The 15,908-nt window shown below is 39.6% G+C and overlaps 1 long non-coding RNA gene across 1 annotated transcript in view; it reads left to right on the forward strand.

Moving 5' to 3' along the window:
• Positions 1-6,422, forward strand: part of LOC127451602 (uncharacterized) — a 43,492-nt gene extending 37,070 nt beyond the window's left edge. Inside the window, exon 4 of the long non-coding RNA XR_007899116.1 lies at positions 5,425-6,422. This is a non-coding gene — a long non-coding RNA (uncharacterized LOC127451602). The remainder of the gene's footprint in view (positions 1-5,424) is intronic.
• The last annotated feature ends 9,486 nt before the right edge of the window (positions 6,423-15,908 follow it).

Here is a 15,908-nt window from a genome sequence, read left to right on the forward strand (position 1 = left end):
TATATATATATATATATAATAATAAAAAATAATAATTCAGATAATTAAAATGCATTACATTATTGTGGCAGATGATTAAAGCATTGATAAGTACAAAAAGTGGCTTTAGAATCCAATATATTGTTTATTTCCATATTATTGAACATAAACCAATCATTAGCCTGAAGTACACAGCAATCTGGGAGCAACATTCCATGCTACTGTCTATGAATTGCTTATGTTGTATCCTTTCTCATTTTGTAAGTCACTTTGGATAAAGTATCTGCTAAATGAATAAATTAAAATGTAGCAATCTATTTTGCAACTGAATTTGTCTATCAGTCCAAGATTTATTATAAGGGATTTTCTAAGGACGTGTCAGACAGACGCTTTTGGAGCATCTCACTTTGGTTGCATCGCGTCATACCGTTTTTAGGTCACTTTGTGAAGTTAAATGTAATTTGAAACGTAGAAAAACATGTCTTGAGATCCCTGCATTCAGATTTACACTGCATCAATGTTTGAACACAAGAACGTGTATCTTGTGGTGTCTACTGGCTCACGTAGTCAGACCTTTGACATAAACAGCAAAGGTCTGGGGTCTATCACAGCTAACATTGGCAAAGAACCGCCCACTTAGGCAGGAAAAGCCATCTAACTGTCATGTTAAGTGACTAGTCACAGCCATCATAAGACGTTTAGGGGCGGGGTCAACGGAGACGGCTCATACCATAATAAAAGTCTGGCATGGGAAAATAAATAATTTGCATAATGGAATGCGAGACTCCACGAGCGACTGCACAGAAAACACACGGGAAATAGCGGAAAATGTGTAGCGACTGTAAGTACAGCACAGAACCTCATTACAGAGTATTCTTTCAGAGCAGGCTGATATGTCACCCCTTTTTTCCTCTTCAAATTATATATAACCCACCTACGCATCATAGTGGCACGGCTGCAGCAGCATGGTAACACGCAGCATTTCTTCCTCCACCTCCCCAGCACCACTTGTCTAGATCTGCTCTACGGGGGGATTTTATGTTTGTTCAGTAGAAGCAGCACGCTTCTCTGTCAGCAGCAGTAGCGCATGGGTTCCGTGCAACAGCAGCAGAATATTTACTCATGTCAAGTAGCAGCAGCAGCAGCTGCATGCATGGAGAAGATCTAGTCCACCAAGACCAAGCCCATACCATATCATATACTGTATATATAAAAATATATGTTATACTACCCCGAGAGTTGTCCTAACTGAATTAAGTAAACAAAGCAGAATATACAGCTCTGCTGATGGATATCTGCTTTACTTTCTGCTACGTGCCTCAAACCAAATGTTGAATATCTTTAAAAGAGTTGATGTGACTAACTTGGCAAATCTGGACAAATTTTGTGATAATTTAGTCCTCAAAAGTGCTCATTGTATCAACATGGAACCTTGTGAACTTGACTCGCGCTTCCACCCGGACCAGCGCAAACTAAGCTCTCGGAAATCCTGTTGAAGTCAGAAAGCGTTTCCAATTTTGTGTGCTATAAGAGTCAGACGGTTAGTACACAGACTGTGGGCATGCTCTCTGAGGCTGAGACTAACTGTAGGGGTCGTGTCTAAAAGGGATCCCTCTTTCGTTAACTTTTCACACATGCGCAGTCTGTTATGTATAATCTAAATATGTGCAACTACGTTCATCCCCTTCAATTTGCTTATAGAGCAAACAGGTCTGTAGATGATGCAGTCAACGTGGGATTGTGTCATATCCTGCAACATCTGGACAGATCAGGGATATATGCAAGGATCCATTTTGTGGAGTTCAGTTCGGCTTTCAACACCATCATCCCAGCTATACTCCAGAATAAATTACACCAACTCTCTGTTCCCATGTCTATCTGTCAGTGGATTACCAGCTTTCTGACGGACAGGCAGCAGCTTGTGAGACAGGGGAAACTCACTTCTAGCACCTGTACAATCAGCACTGGTGCCCCCCAGGGATGTGTGCTCTCCCCACTACTCTTCTCCCTCTACACCAATGACTGCATTGCCAAGGACCCCTCTGTCAAGCTCCTGAAGTTTGCAGATGACACCACTGTCATCGGCCTCATCCGAGATGACGATGAGTCTGTATACAGAAGGGAGGTTGAACAGCTGGCTGTCTAGTGCAGTCAAAACAACCTTGAGCTGAACACGTTCAAAACGGTGGAGATCATTGTGGACTTTAGGAGGAACACCCCAACACTGAGCCTCCTCACCATTCTAAACAGCACTGTGGCAGCAGTGGAGTCATTCAGGTTCCTGGGCATTACCATCTCACAGGACCTGAAGTGGGAGACACACATTGACTCCATTGTGAAAAAGGCCCAGCAGAGGTTGTACTTCCTTTGCCAGCTGAGGAAGTGCAACCTGCCACAGGCGCTGCTGATGCAGTTCTACTCAGCAGTCATTGAGTCTGTCCTCTGCACTTCAATAACTGTCTGGTTAGGTTCAGCTACGAAATCAGACATCAGAAGACTACAAAGGACAATGCGGACTGCTGAGAGGATTATTGGTTGCCCCCTGACCCCCCTTCAAGAACTATTCACTTCCAGAGTGAGAAAAAGGCTGGAAAAATCACTCTGGACCCCACTCACCCTGCCCATTACCTTTTTGAACTGTTGCCTTCTGGCAGACGCTTCAGAGCTCTAAGCACCAGAACCGTCAGGCACAGGAACAGTTTTTTCCCTCAAGCAATCCATCTCATGAACAGGTAAATTGCTCCACTGAGCAATAACTATGTGAAATACACAGTTTAATCTTTTTGATATTTATCCAACACATCCAATCTCTTCTGCCATTTCATTCCTCTGAGAGAAAAAAACAAAAAAAACATTTGCACTGTACATAACAGATTTGTATTTTGCACTGTACATAACAGATGACAGATTTGTATTTGATTTGTACTACATATGTGTGTATGTATGTATGTATGTGTGTGTGTGTCTGTGTGTGTATGTAACGTATGTGTATAATTATTATTTATTTTTTAATTATTATTATCTATGTCTTGCTGCTGTTTTGTATTGTTTTTGTATTGCTGTACACTGGAAGCTCCTGTCACCAAGACAAATTCCTTGTATGTGTAAATGTACTTGGCAATAAAGCTGATTTTGATTCTGATTCTGATCAGTTAACTATGTTTATCAAAAGAACGACATATAAAGTTAAAGATCAGTTAAAGATGGCTAGCAAAATAACAACGGCATGCTCATAAACAACATAAGTGTTAATTATACAGTATTAAGAAGATAGCAACCTATGTGCCTCAGTGATGTACTTGAGGAATTGAGAATGGGCTGCGAGCGCTCCTCATTGCTGCGAGTTCCGCAGCTCGTGCTCTTTTCCAGTCGAATCCCATAGAAAAATACAAACAAATGTGTCCCCACTCAAGATATACATCCACTGAGATGCGGATGCAATCTTTGTTAATTAAAATATAAAGTTGCATATGGGTGGATTAGAATCCTAAACCTCTTGAACACAGGGCAAATTAGTTACCACTAGACCACCCATTCAGACTCTTATTACCAGCGCTTACTGATGTATTTCTCCACTGACTTACAATATCGCATGACTGACAATAGCACACATAGAGATGAGGTTATCAAATTTGTTATGTGAAATATTTATTTTAGAGCTTGAATTGATCATCAAGAATGACTATTTTCAAAACAGACAGATCTTTTACTAGCGCTCATCGTTGCTATGCGACTTCAAACGCTATGTATAATCTGTAGAATTGTAAAATCTCATGAGACTGACTGAAGAGGGATTCCTTCTAGATACGACCAACTGTCAGTGAGTGTGGTTTGTTCTCCATATAACCTGTGCATTGGTTATACAACTGAAGTTTCACTTACTGCACCCTGGAGAAAACAGGTGGTACTTCAAGCTTGAATTGCTCCAGTGATAGGAATATTCCTTATTAAGGTCCGGGGACCTGATTAATTGCATCGATTTTTTTAATGTGTTAAATCGACAACACACACACATATATATATATATATATATATATATATATATATATATATATATATATATATATATATATATATATATATACATATATATATATATACACACACACACACACACACACTGGCAGCCAAAAGTTTGGAATAATGTACAGATTTTTCTGTTCTGGAAGGAAATTGGTACTTTAACTCACCAAAGTGGCATTCAACTGATCACAAAGTATAGTCAGGACATTACTGATGTTAAAAAAACAGCACCATCACTATTTGAAAAAAGTCATTTTTGATCAAATCTAGACAGGCGCCATTTCCAGCAGCCATCACTCCAACACCTTATCCTTGAGTAATCAGGCTAAATTGCTAATTTGGTACTAGAAAATCACTTGCCATTATATCAAACACAGTTGAAAGCTATTTGGTTCCTTAAATGAAGCTTAACATTGTCTTTGTGTTTGTTTTTGAGTTGCCACAGTATGCAATAGACTGGCATGTCTTAAGGTCAATATTAGGTCAAAAATGGCAAAAAAGAAACAGCTTTCTCTAGAAACTCGTCAGTCAATCATTGTTTTGAGGAATGAAGGCTATGCAAAACTGAAGATTTCATACAAAGGTGTACACTACTGTCTTCAAAGACAAAGGACAACTGGCTCTAACAAGGACAGAAAGAGATGTGGAAGGCCTAGATACAACTAAACAAGAGGGTACATCAGAGTCTCTAGTTTGAGAAATAGATGCCTCACATGCCCTCATCTGTCAGCTTCATTGAATTCTACCCGCTCAACACCAGTTTAATGTACAACAGTAAAGAGAAGACTCAGGGGTACAGGCCTTATGGGAAGAATTGCAAAGAAAAAGCCTCTTTTGAAACAGAAAAACAAAAAGAAAAGGTTAGAGTGGGCAAAGAAACACAGACTTTGGACAACAGATAATTGGAAAAGAGTGTTATGGATCTTAACCCCATTGAGCTTTTGTGGGAACAGATAGACTGTAAGGTGTGTGAAAAGTGCCCGACAAGACAGCGATATCTATGGCAAGTGCTACAGGAAGCATAGGGAGAAATGTCACCTGAGTATCTGGACAAACTGACAGCTAGAATGCCAAGGATCTACAAAGATGTCATTGCTGCACGTGGAGGATTTTTTGATGAGAACTCTTTGAAGTAGTTTAAGAAGTTCTGAAAAAAAAAAAATCATTTCAAATTGTAATAGTAATTTTTCACATTATTAATGTCCTGACTATACATTGTGATTAGTTGAATGCCACTTTGGTGAATAAAAGTATCCATTTCTTTCCATAAGAGCAAAATCTGTGCATTATTCCAAACTTATATATATATAGATTTATTTATTTTTTGGGTGCACATTGTGTGTCATAAAGTGTGGGGTTTGAGGGTGGTTGCATGCAGTATGAGTTGGTCTTGTCTGGCTCCATTTCTATCTTTTCTTTCAGGAATCTGGAATGCAAGGGGTGTGGCCGGTGTGGTCTAGCAGACTCTGCTTTAAGATGTTTGCACACCAGAGCCGATGTGATAATGTGAAACGAATTGCAGACGAGGTGACTGATTGCCGTTAACACATTTATGATCGGTGTCTCTAATGGACAAGCAGTTTTACCCCGGTACGGTAGATGGCGCAAAGCACATTTCAACTGGTCTGCCCTTCGCCCATCACAGATGAGAAGAACTACTTGTCAAGTTTGCAAAACAACCATGAAATCACAATAAGAAAGAAAAGCAAGTGATTTCTCTAACGAGCAGATCAAAAGAATAAAACAGATGTGGTTGAAATGACAAAGAAAACATTCGAGACACTTTCACAAACTATTTCAGTTCACCTGCTGGACAAGCTGACTGGCAGTATTATCATGTATACACAGTCTGAGGGGTGAATAGAAAGAATCGAGGGTAAAAAATGGTTTAACAGTTAAAACATGCTATCATTTGGAACAATATTAATTATATGCCACTGCCATGCATACTGTATGTGCTATGTACATTTGTTTGAAATCACTGCGTAATGCAGTCACATGTTAAAACAAATGCTGTCTTTTGGAACAATACTGATTGTATCTTATTGCCATGTATATCTACTTGTTATACATTTGCTCAAACCTGCATGCTACGAATTAAACGTGACGACATCCAAACCCAAAACCCATTTTCAGACTGACCCATTATTAGATACTTTACTGTTAATGACAGTATAGCTGTTAACAACTGTTAACAAAAGCACAGCAGTAACAATCACATAATTTTGTGGAGAAACCACCAAGTTTTTGGTGTACACAGAGTGCACTGCAAATCACACTATTAATATTAATATTATTAATATTTGGTGAAGAAAAACACTTAAGATTCGTAAAGTTGTTTATTAAAAAAGTGATACAAAGGCAAACATTCCGCAATATTTTATTAGAGAAATAAGATAACTCACATTTACATGTTAAGAGAATCCTATGAGATATATATATATATATATATATATATATATATATATATATATATATATATATATATATATATATATATATATATTGGTGGCATTTGATGCAAATTACACACACATCCTCGCTGCTGGTTCAGGAATTATTCCTCGAGTTACTTTAGCATGGTCCAAACAGCTTTCTGTGCTTTAGACCAACTTTTGTGCTGTTTTTGGTAACTGAAGTGACACAAGATCCAAAGCTCATATTTTACTGGTCAAAGCATTTCATCATAGGGCGGTGAAAAAAACAAAAAACACACTCAACGAAAAAAAAAAAAAACTTGCTTTGTCGGCACGCGTACGTTCACTCCAGGTGTGAATGGCTTCATAGGAATCCAGTGTTCCAATGTTAATTGCAACGAAAATTCGCATTTGGTGTGCAAAGGCCTTTTCTCCTCGGTGAGGAAGGTTTTTTGTTTTGTTTTTTCTTTTCATTTTTGGGTGAATTATTCCTTATATATTTTTTATTCAACTTGTAAAATTACCATTCCAGTCCCCTGTCATTACTGATGTTGTTTAATCCTGGCACAGTTTTAATGATTATTTTATTTGGATTTTATTCTAAGAGTTGATTTTATTAAATTGTTTAAAATTTAAACCTTGTCTTTTATTTATTTAGTTAGTTTTTTTAATTCATGCCTCATTGCTTATTTATTTTTATTTAGTGTGAGGATTGTAAGATTAGATCAAAGTGACTATATGTATTTGGTATACCTGGGTTCTTTTTTTTTTTTTTCAAAACATTTTGAGTTTTTAAAATGTCCCAAAATGTGGTAGTATATGTGCTCATGTAATGACCAATTATTTAAATATCTTTCTTTAGTTTTTTTATTTGCATTAATCAGATCACTTCCTAATTGTCAAACATATAATCATAACACATGTGATATAGTCTGTTTTTAATTTCTTTGGCACAGTGTAAATACTAGAGCCCGACCGATATGGGATCTTTGAGACCGATACAGATTTTTGAGGGGGAACATTCACCGATTACCGATATGGTGGCCGATATATAAAATTTTTGAGCTGGAATGAACACAGACCTTTACAATGTGGACTGTGCACCATGTTGCATGTGACTATGCAAAGGTACTCAGAAGGCTGCTGTCTTAAACACATATTTGTATCAAAAAATATTTGACATTATTATTATAAACTCAGCAAAAAAAGAAACGTCCTCACACGTTTTTATTTTCAGCAAACTTAACAAGTGTAAATATTTGTATGAACATAAAAAGATTCAACAACTAAGACATAAACTGAACAAGTTTCATAGACATGTGACTAACAGAAATGGAATAATGTGTCCCTGAACAAAGGGGGGGTCAAAATCAAAATTAACAGTCAGTATCTGGTGTGGCCACCAGCTGCATTAAGTACTGCAGTGCATCTCCTCCTAATGGACTGCACCAGATTTGCCAGTTGTTGCTGTGAGATATTACCCTACTCTTCCACCAAGGCACTTGCAAGTTCCTGGACATTTCTGGGGGGAATGGCCCTAGCCCTCACCCAGGTCCCAGACGTGCTCAATGGGACTGAGATCCGGGCTCTTCGCTGGCCATGGCAGAACACTGACATTCCTGTCTTGCAGGAAATCATGCACAGAATGAGCAGTATGGCTGATGGCATTGTCATGCTGGAGGGTCATGTCAGGATGAGCCTGTAGGAAGGGTACCACATGAGGGAGGAAGATGTCTTCCCTGTAACGCACAGCATTGAGATTGCCTGCAATGACAACAAGCTCAGTCCGATGATGCTGTGACCCCTGGTGAGACAAACCGCGACTCATCAGTGAAGAGCACTTTTTGCCAGTCCTGTCTGGTCTAGCGAAGGTGGGTTTGTGCCCATAGGCGATGTTGCCGGTGATGTCTGGTAAGGACCTGCTTTACAACAGGCCTACAAGCTCTCAGTCCAGCCTCTCTCAGCCTATTGCGGACAGTCTGAGCACTGATGGAGGGACTGTGCGTTCCTGGTGTAACTCGGGCAGTTGTTGTTGCCATCCTGTACCTGTCCCACAGGTGTGATGTTCGGATGTACTGATCCTGTGCAGGTGTTGTTACACGTGGTCTGCCACTGCGAGGATGATCAGCTGTCCTTCCTGTCTCCCTGTAGCGCTGTCTTAGGCATCTCACAGTACGGACATAGCAATTTATTGCCCTGGCCACATCTGCAGTCCTCATGCCTCCATGCAGCATGCCTAAGGCACATTCACACAGATGAGCAGGGAGCCTTGGCATCTTTCTTTTGGTGTTTTTCAGAGTCAGTAGAAAGGTCTCTTTAGTGTCCTAAGTTTTTATAACTGTAGTAAAGCCAGCATGGAAACACCAGAAGTGAGTAAATGCCTGCCAAAAACACAGTTCCAAATGCAATAAATGGATTTGAAACAGGATTCTTACTTGTGTAAGAGTCAACAGTGCCTCTCTTCATGTCTACAGCTCTCTGGGCACTCATTAGTTATTCGTTTTCAAAAGATTTGGCTTAACCTGAAGTATGCAGATTTGTGAACTCGCACTGACATGTGCTTTTAAGATGATCCTTTCCTTTCCAAGTAGCATGGAGAATCTTCCCTGTTGTGACTTCACATGTTCTGCGATGTCACATGTGAAGAGCCCTGGGGAAACATTACTGTGTGGCACTGCACAAAACAAATATGATTAAGGCAAAATACTGTACAGTAAATGGCATGTCGCGTGTGTGACTCATTTTGGTGGATTAATCATCTCTCTTAGTATTCAACATAAATTAATTTTCACTGTACCGCTGTCTTAGGCGTCTCACAGTACGGACATTGCAACTTATTGTCCTGGCCACATCTGCAGTCCTCATCCCTCCATGCAGCATGCCTAAGGCACGTTCACACAGATGAGCATGGACCCTGGTCATCTTTCTTTTTTTTCTTTTTTTAGAGTCAGTAGAAAGTCTCTTTAGTGTCCTAAGTTTTTATAACTGTGACCTTAATTGCCTACCGTCTGTAAGCTGTTAGTGTCTTCACGACCGTTCCACGGGTGCATGTTCATTAATTGTTTATGGTTCATTGAACAAGCATGGAAAACATTGTTTAAACCCATTACAATAAAGATCTGTAAAGTTATTTGTATTTTTACAAAATTATCTTTAAAATACAGTGTCCTGAAAAAAGGGACGTTTCTTTTTTTGCTGAGTTTACATTGTCAACAAATTCTAGAAATGAACAATGAGAAAATAATAATAAAAATACAATAAATAGCTAAATAAACATCAGAACTGTATGTTCAGTATCAGTCAGTTGCTGACCATTTAAATAAAGAATAAATTAAAATTATAGCTAAATAAAAATCAGTACTGTATGTTTAGTATCAGTCAATTGCTGACCATTTAATAAAGAATAAATACAAATAAAATAAATAGCTAAATAAACATCAGTAGTACTGTTTAGCATCAGACAAATGCTGACTATTTTAATACTGCCAGTCAGTTAGGGGCAGGTTGTAAAACAAGAAGCATTTACACCTGCCAAGTCAAGAGATAAATAGCGGCAGCAATGTTACACCGTATTCTGCTACACAAGTTCAGGGGAAACTTTTAAATATTACATTTTGTAAATGCAACGACTGGAACTGTTCAGTTGAAGGGTGTACCAAACTGCAAATCCTGAACAAAACAGTTTGGTGAATACATGTTTACACATTAGCTTCCACTCAGCTGACAAGGTATGAAAGTAGCTACGTGGTTAGCTAGTTAACTATAAGCACGTTTTCACAGAGAGTAAAAGACGGACATTGCTTATTTTCTTTCCAGCATTGCGTCTCACCAACTAGGTAACAACGTAGCATGAAATCAACACTCAACAGACACAATCCACCACCATACCGTTGTCTGCTGAGCTGCAAAAAAGATGCTCTGATGCTTACCTTTCAATCTGCTACGTTACTGACTGCACTGACAAACTCTAGCTGGCTAAAATAGCAAACAGATGTGATAAACATGAGTGACATGGTTGTCAGGGACAGGGTTAACATTATATTAGTTATATTGACAAGGGGAAATGATGGGGTCATTGTTTATTAACTTTCCAGTATGTATTTCACAAACTAGTTAGCAACTTACCATGAAGACACCGCTTACCTCCGCAATGTCTGCAGAACCACCATCAGCTCAGCTCTGTGAACAATGGAGTCGGAGCGCACTCTGCTGGACAAACAAAGTTATGACATCAATTCTAAATCACCCCAAGCATTGTTTTCTGCATTATATGTTCTGAAAAAGAAAGTTTTCATATCTGCGCATATCGGAAAACATATGCCGATACCGATATATCTGTGAAAGGCTAATAATGGCCGATAATATCGGCCAACCGATAAATCAGTTGGGCACTAGTAAATAAATACTTGTTTCACCTCAGCAGTTAAAAGTGATAGTGTATCCAAAAATAACAATTCTGTCATAATTCAGTCACCCCCATGTTGTTCCAAACTGATATGACTTTTTTTTATTCTGTGGAACACAAATTAGGCAGAATGTTAGGGACTGACAGCCTCATTCACTTTTCACTTTCATTTTATAAGAGTGAGAATGAGTAAATGAAGACAGAATTTTCATTTTTGGGTGAATTATCCCTTTAACTTGTTTTTTCACTATGTGTGAAAGTCACTGTTTTTGCCTTCTTGAAGTGCAGTAAAGCCAGCATGGAAACACCAGAAGTGAGTGAGTAAATGCCTGCCAAAAACACAGTTCCAAATGCAATAAATGGATTTGAAACAGGATTCTTACTTGTGTAAGAGTCAACAGTGCTTCTCATCATGTCTACAGCTCTCCGGGCACTCATTAGTTATTAGTTTTCAAAAGATTTGGCTTAACCTGAAGTATGCAGATTTGTGAACTCGCACAGACATGTGCTTTTAAGATTATCCTTTCCTTTCCAAGTAGCATGGAGAATCTTCCCTGTTGTGACTTCACATGTTCTGCGATGTCACATGTGAAGAGCCCTGGGGAAACATTACTGTGTGGCAATGCACAAAACAAATATGATTAAAGCAACATACTGTACAGTAAATGGCATGCCGTGTGTGTGTGTGTGTGTGCGCGACTCATTTTGGTGGATTAACTATCTCCCTTAGTATTCAACATAAATTAATTTTCAGTGAAACATTTCATCTAGTATGTAACAGTAAAAAAATAAAAAAATAAATAAAACACACAGAAACTTAAATTTTAAATTTGATATTTGTGCAGACAGTTTTGAAGTTCATCATTATCCTAAAATTTTCTCATCGATCAAAGCTATTATATGGTTTTAGAAGACTTGAAATATAGTGCAAAATCTTTAACACTTTTATGATACTGTTATGGTGTTTTTATGTAATTTTGGAGCTTGACAGAATGCGTCCACTTGCACTTCTATTATATGAAAGAGTGGCCTGGATATTCTTCAAACGTACCTTTTTTGTTCCATGGAAGAAGGAAAGTCATAATGGTTCGGAACGGAATGAGGGTGATTTTATTTTTTATTTCTCAAAATTGCATTTTTGTTTTGTTTTTTGTTTTTTACTATTCACCTCCACTCTTTGTACTTTCTGTCCTTTCTTTTACACAATGTCTCTCAAAAACAGAAAAAAGCTCATAACTAATGATATTCCCAGTGTTTAATATAACAAAGTGGACCTGAAAACAAGAGCAGGCACTTCCCATCCCATGAGACTTGCACCCATTCACCTGCTCTGCCTTTCTACTGTCAATAAGCTTTTATCTTCACTGATTACAGAGAGATTTCCCACTAATCTAATGTGCCATTTTCACAATAGATACTAAAAGGAGCAAAGGGGCTTCAAATCTCAAAAAGAGCAATTACATACATTTCTACAAATTAATGAATAAATGAGATGAAGAGACTCTAAAAGATTAAATTCTTAGTTTTAGCATCTCTGAGCTTTATGTTGTTTTGTAACAGCATAAATCGTTATATACATTAAATGCAAAATGCAAATAATTAAGGTTATTTGGCAGAATGTTCAGGCTGCTGTTTTACCCATCAAAAATCTTGCCTTGCCTACCTCTAAAATCTCATGTCTGTGGGCAATAATGAAAAGAAAGACTATTGTGTTAGAGACTAATAAGGACAAAAATAGATTTTGATTTTTGCTTTACAGGTAAAATTTTTTCAGTGAGTCACAGCCATGCATTTTACACAGAATCAGGCAACTCATGGCCATCACAGGGGTACTGTCACAGATTGTGGCAAATCATTTGTCTAGTGAAGCTTAAGGCAGGATAAGCTGAAAGACAAGGCTATGCATGATGAGTGGGTCTGACTGTAGATGAGATTACAGGAAATGAGAGTTTATTGTTAACTTGGTCAACCAATTTTTTACAAATCTGGATGAACTTTCATTCAAAATGACAGTCAGGTCATAGCAGTAATTTAGAAGATTATCTGATATCTCTCAAGCATTCCAAAATGGAGCAAATCTTTTAATGCAGTTTCAAGAGATGACATAAAACACCACTTTTTATACATCTGGCAAAAAGGCAGAGAACTTTTCACAAAGGGATGACATGATTTGGATTAGGCCCACATTATAAATCAACAGTCAGAATATTAAACTATTACTTAAAGTTGTTTGGTTAAGCAGCATTGTGTGCTGAATAAAAAGTTTACATCAAACATTATAAATACTACAGGAATTGTTGCAAGCAGGTAATATTGAATTTGAAACAGGCATTTTAACTGCAATGGAATGCTTCCAGCGGTGGTTAATTGAGTCAGTTCATGTTGCATTCTAATTGCATTGAAGACTCAATCAAAAGCTAAACATGCCGGGCTAGAAGGCAAATTAAGGGCAAAAACACTTCTACACAAAAGCTGATTGGAATGCCATTGCAGACCCATAAAGACAGTAACCATACAGCTTCAGGAATTTCCATTAAATATCTAGTGTTCTGTACTCGCATCACAGGAGCCCATGAAAGCACATATATAACATAAAGTTGTTAAGAGTCCTGCCTTAAGAGTTTATTTTATATACTGTACACTCACTGAGCACTTTATTAGGAACACTGTGGTCCTAATAAAGTGCCCGACATGGTCTTCTGCTGATTAGATAATCGCATGAATAAGTAGGTGTACAGGTGTTCCTAATAAAGTGCTTAGTGAGTGTATATATATATACAAACACAAAGCCATTCCATTATGTCAGTGAGCAATGCAGTGTTTCTTTGTGGCTGTTGCCAAACCTTCAGTAATGAGATGCCATGGAATCTGCTTGACTTGGGAAAAAGCATCCCATGTGAGAAACTTTATTTATGAGTGTGTGTGGAGAAACCACACCAAGTCTGACTAAGCAAAAGAAGGCAAAAAAACCGTCTGTGATTTTAACGGCCTACCCCTAATGGTTGGTCTTGAACATGTCGATCATCCCACCTTTTCCGATGATCTGCAGCTGCGACCAGATGATCCTTGGCACCATCAAAATCAATCTTAAGCCTAGCCTGGTGTTCTTGGACCCAACCGCGCACACTGCCTGCCACTGGCTTGGGAATCCGTCCCAACAGGAAATCTATTGGAAGTTGGGGTTCTTGGCTGAACATAAGAAAATAAGGAGACTCCCCCGTTGTCTGATGGGGATTGGTGTTATAACAGAAAACCATCTGTGGGAGGCAGGATGTCCAGTCTCTTTTCTTAGAAATGGGCAGAGTATGCAGCAGGTTGTGCAGGGTCCTGTTAAAATGTTCACATTGACACATTCCATACAGACTACCCAGCTGACAGATAAGAGCACTCTCAAAATTATGTCCCTGGTCCAAATAAAGATGACTTGGGACTCCAAATTTGTAGAATCATTCAGACACCAGGACTTGTGCCACAGTAGAGACCCGCTTGTCTCAAATAGGAACAGCCAGCAAGTATTTGCTTAAGATGTCGGTCATGACCAGGACATTCTCCATTCCATTTTGAGATGGCTCAAGAAGAGTGAAATCCACTGCAATGATCTCATTAGGTTGGGAAGCAATGAGGTGGCCCATAAAACTATGAGCAACTGGTCTACTGTCCTTGGCCACCTGGCACCGCACGCACCAGTGTTTAATCTCAGAGGACATCCCAGGCCAGTAGCACTGTTGGCACACCAACTTGAGGGTTCAGTTGACACCTTGGTGGCCATGTCCTTGGTGCAACTGTGTCAACACCTCATCTTTTAAGGCTGCAGGCAGGACAGGTTGAAACACTTCTTCCCCACCTCCAGGGGGCACACCTTACGGTACAGGACCCCTTCTCACCGCACCAAACGATCCCCTCGCTGCAGTAACTCGAGGACTGAATGAGAAAGCCGCTGTTGCTCCCCTAGCCCAGGGCGCATCTTCTGCTTCCAGACCACCAATGCCTCTCTGATGACTGGATCAGCTTCCTGCAGGGAAATCAGGTCTGAAGAAACAAGGCAGGGCAGAACAGAAACAACACTTTGTGTCACCTGAACTGTAGGCTTACTGCCAGCAGCTTGCTGCAGGAACTCAGGGACTGAGATTCCAGGCAGTATACTGTCCACCATACTGCAATCAGGACAGTACTGGTGAGAGAGTATCTGCATTACGATTAACTTTACCTGACGATACTTGATCTTAAAGTCAAAGGCAGCAAGCTGGGCTGCCCACCTTTGTTACATGGCTCCCAACTTTGCAGAAGAGAGGTGACTGAGAGGGTTGTTGTCAGTATAAGCAATGCATTTGTGCCCAGGCAAGTAGTCTCTGAATGTTTCAGTCATGGCCCACTTAAGGTCCAGAAACTCCAACTTGATGGAACTGTAGTTTTGCATATTCCATAAGGTGGGCCTGAGACCATGTCTGGCATAAGCAATAGGCCGAACCTTACCTTTCTGTTTCTGAGGGCAGCCCCCAGGCTGCTATGACTGGCATCCACCTCCAGAATGAAGTGCAAGGTAAAGTCTGCATAAGCCAGTACCGGGGCAGCAACCACTCGAAACCACTCTCACACTGTTCTGTCCAAGCATCAGTCAGGGTAAGGCGAGAATGCTTTTTTGGTCTTCATGCCACCCTGATCCGCCACCAGTTTGACAAGGGGGGCCGCCAACTTGGCAAACCCTGATACAAAGCACCGATAGTAGCTTGCAAACCCCTAGAAGGAATGCTGCTCGGAGAAATTGGTTGGACACTGCCAGCTGGCTACAGCCTCGATCTTTCCTGGGTCCGTGGAAACACCCCTGCTGGAAATCACATGGCCCATGTAATGCACCTTAGGCTGAAAAAGGCACACTTTTCCAGCTTGGCCTTAAATCCCTCTTGCTGGAACTAAGAGAGAACCACCTCCAACTGTTCCAGATGCTGGGCTACGGAGGAGGAGAAATGACAACATCATCAAGTAAAGCAATAATGAACGGCATTTTTGATATCTAAACATCCTCTGCATAAGTCGTTGAAAGGTGCTAGGTGCATTGCAAAGGCCAAAGGCCATCCTTTTCCATT

This window comes from Myxocyprinus asiaticus, chromosome 14 (genome assembly GCF_019703515.2).
Source record: "Myxocyprinus asiaticus isolate MX2 ecotype Aquarium Trade chromosome 14, UBuf_Myxa_2, whole genome shotgun sequence".
Lineage (NCBI taxonomy): Eukaryota > Metazoa > Chordata > Actinopteri > Cypriniformes > Catostomidae > Myxocyprinus > Myxocyprinus asiaticus.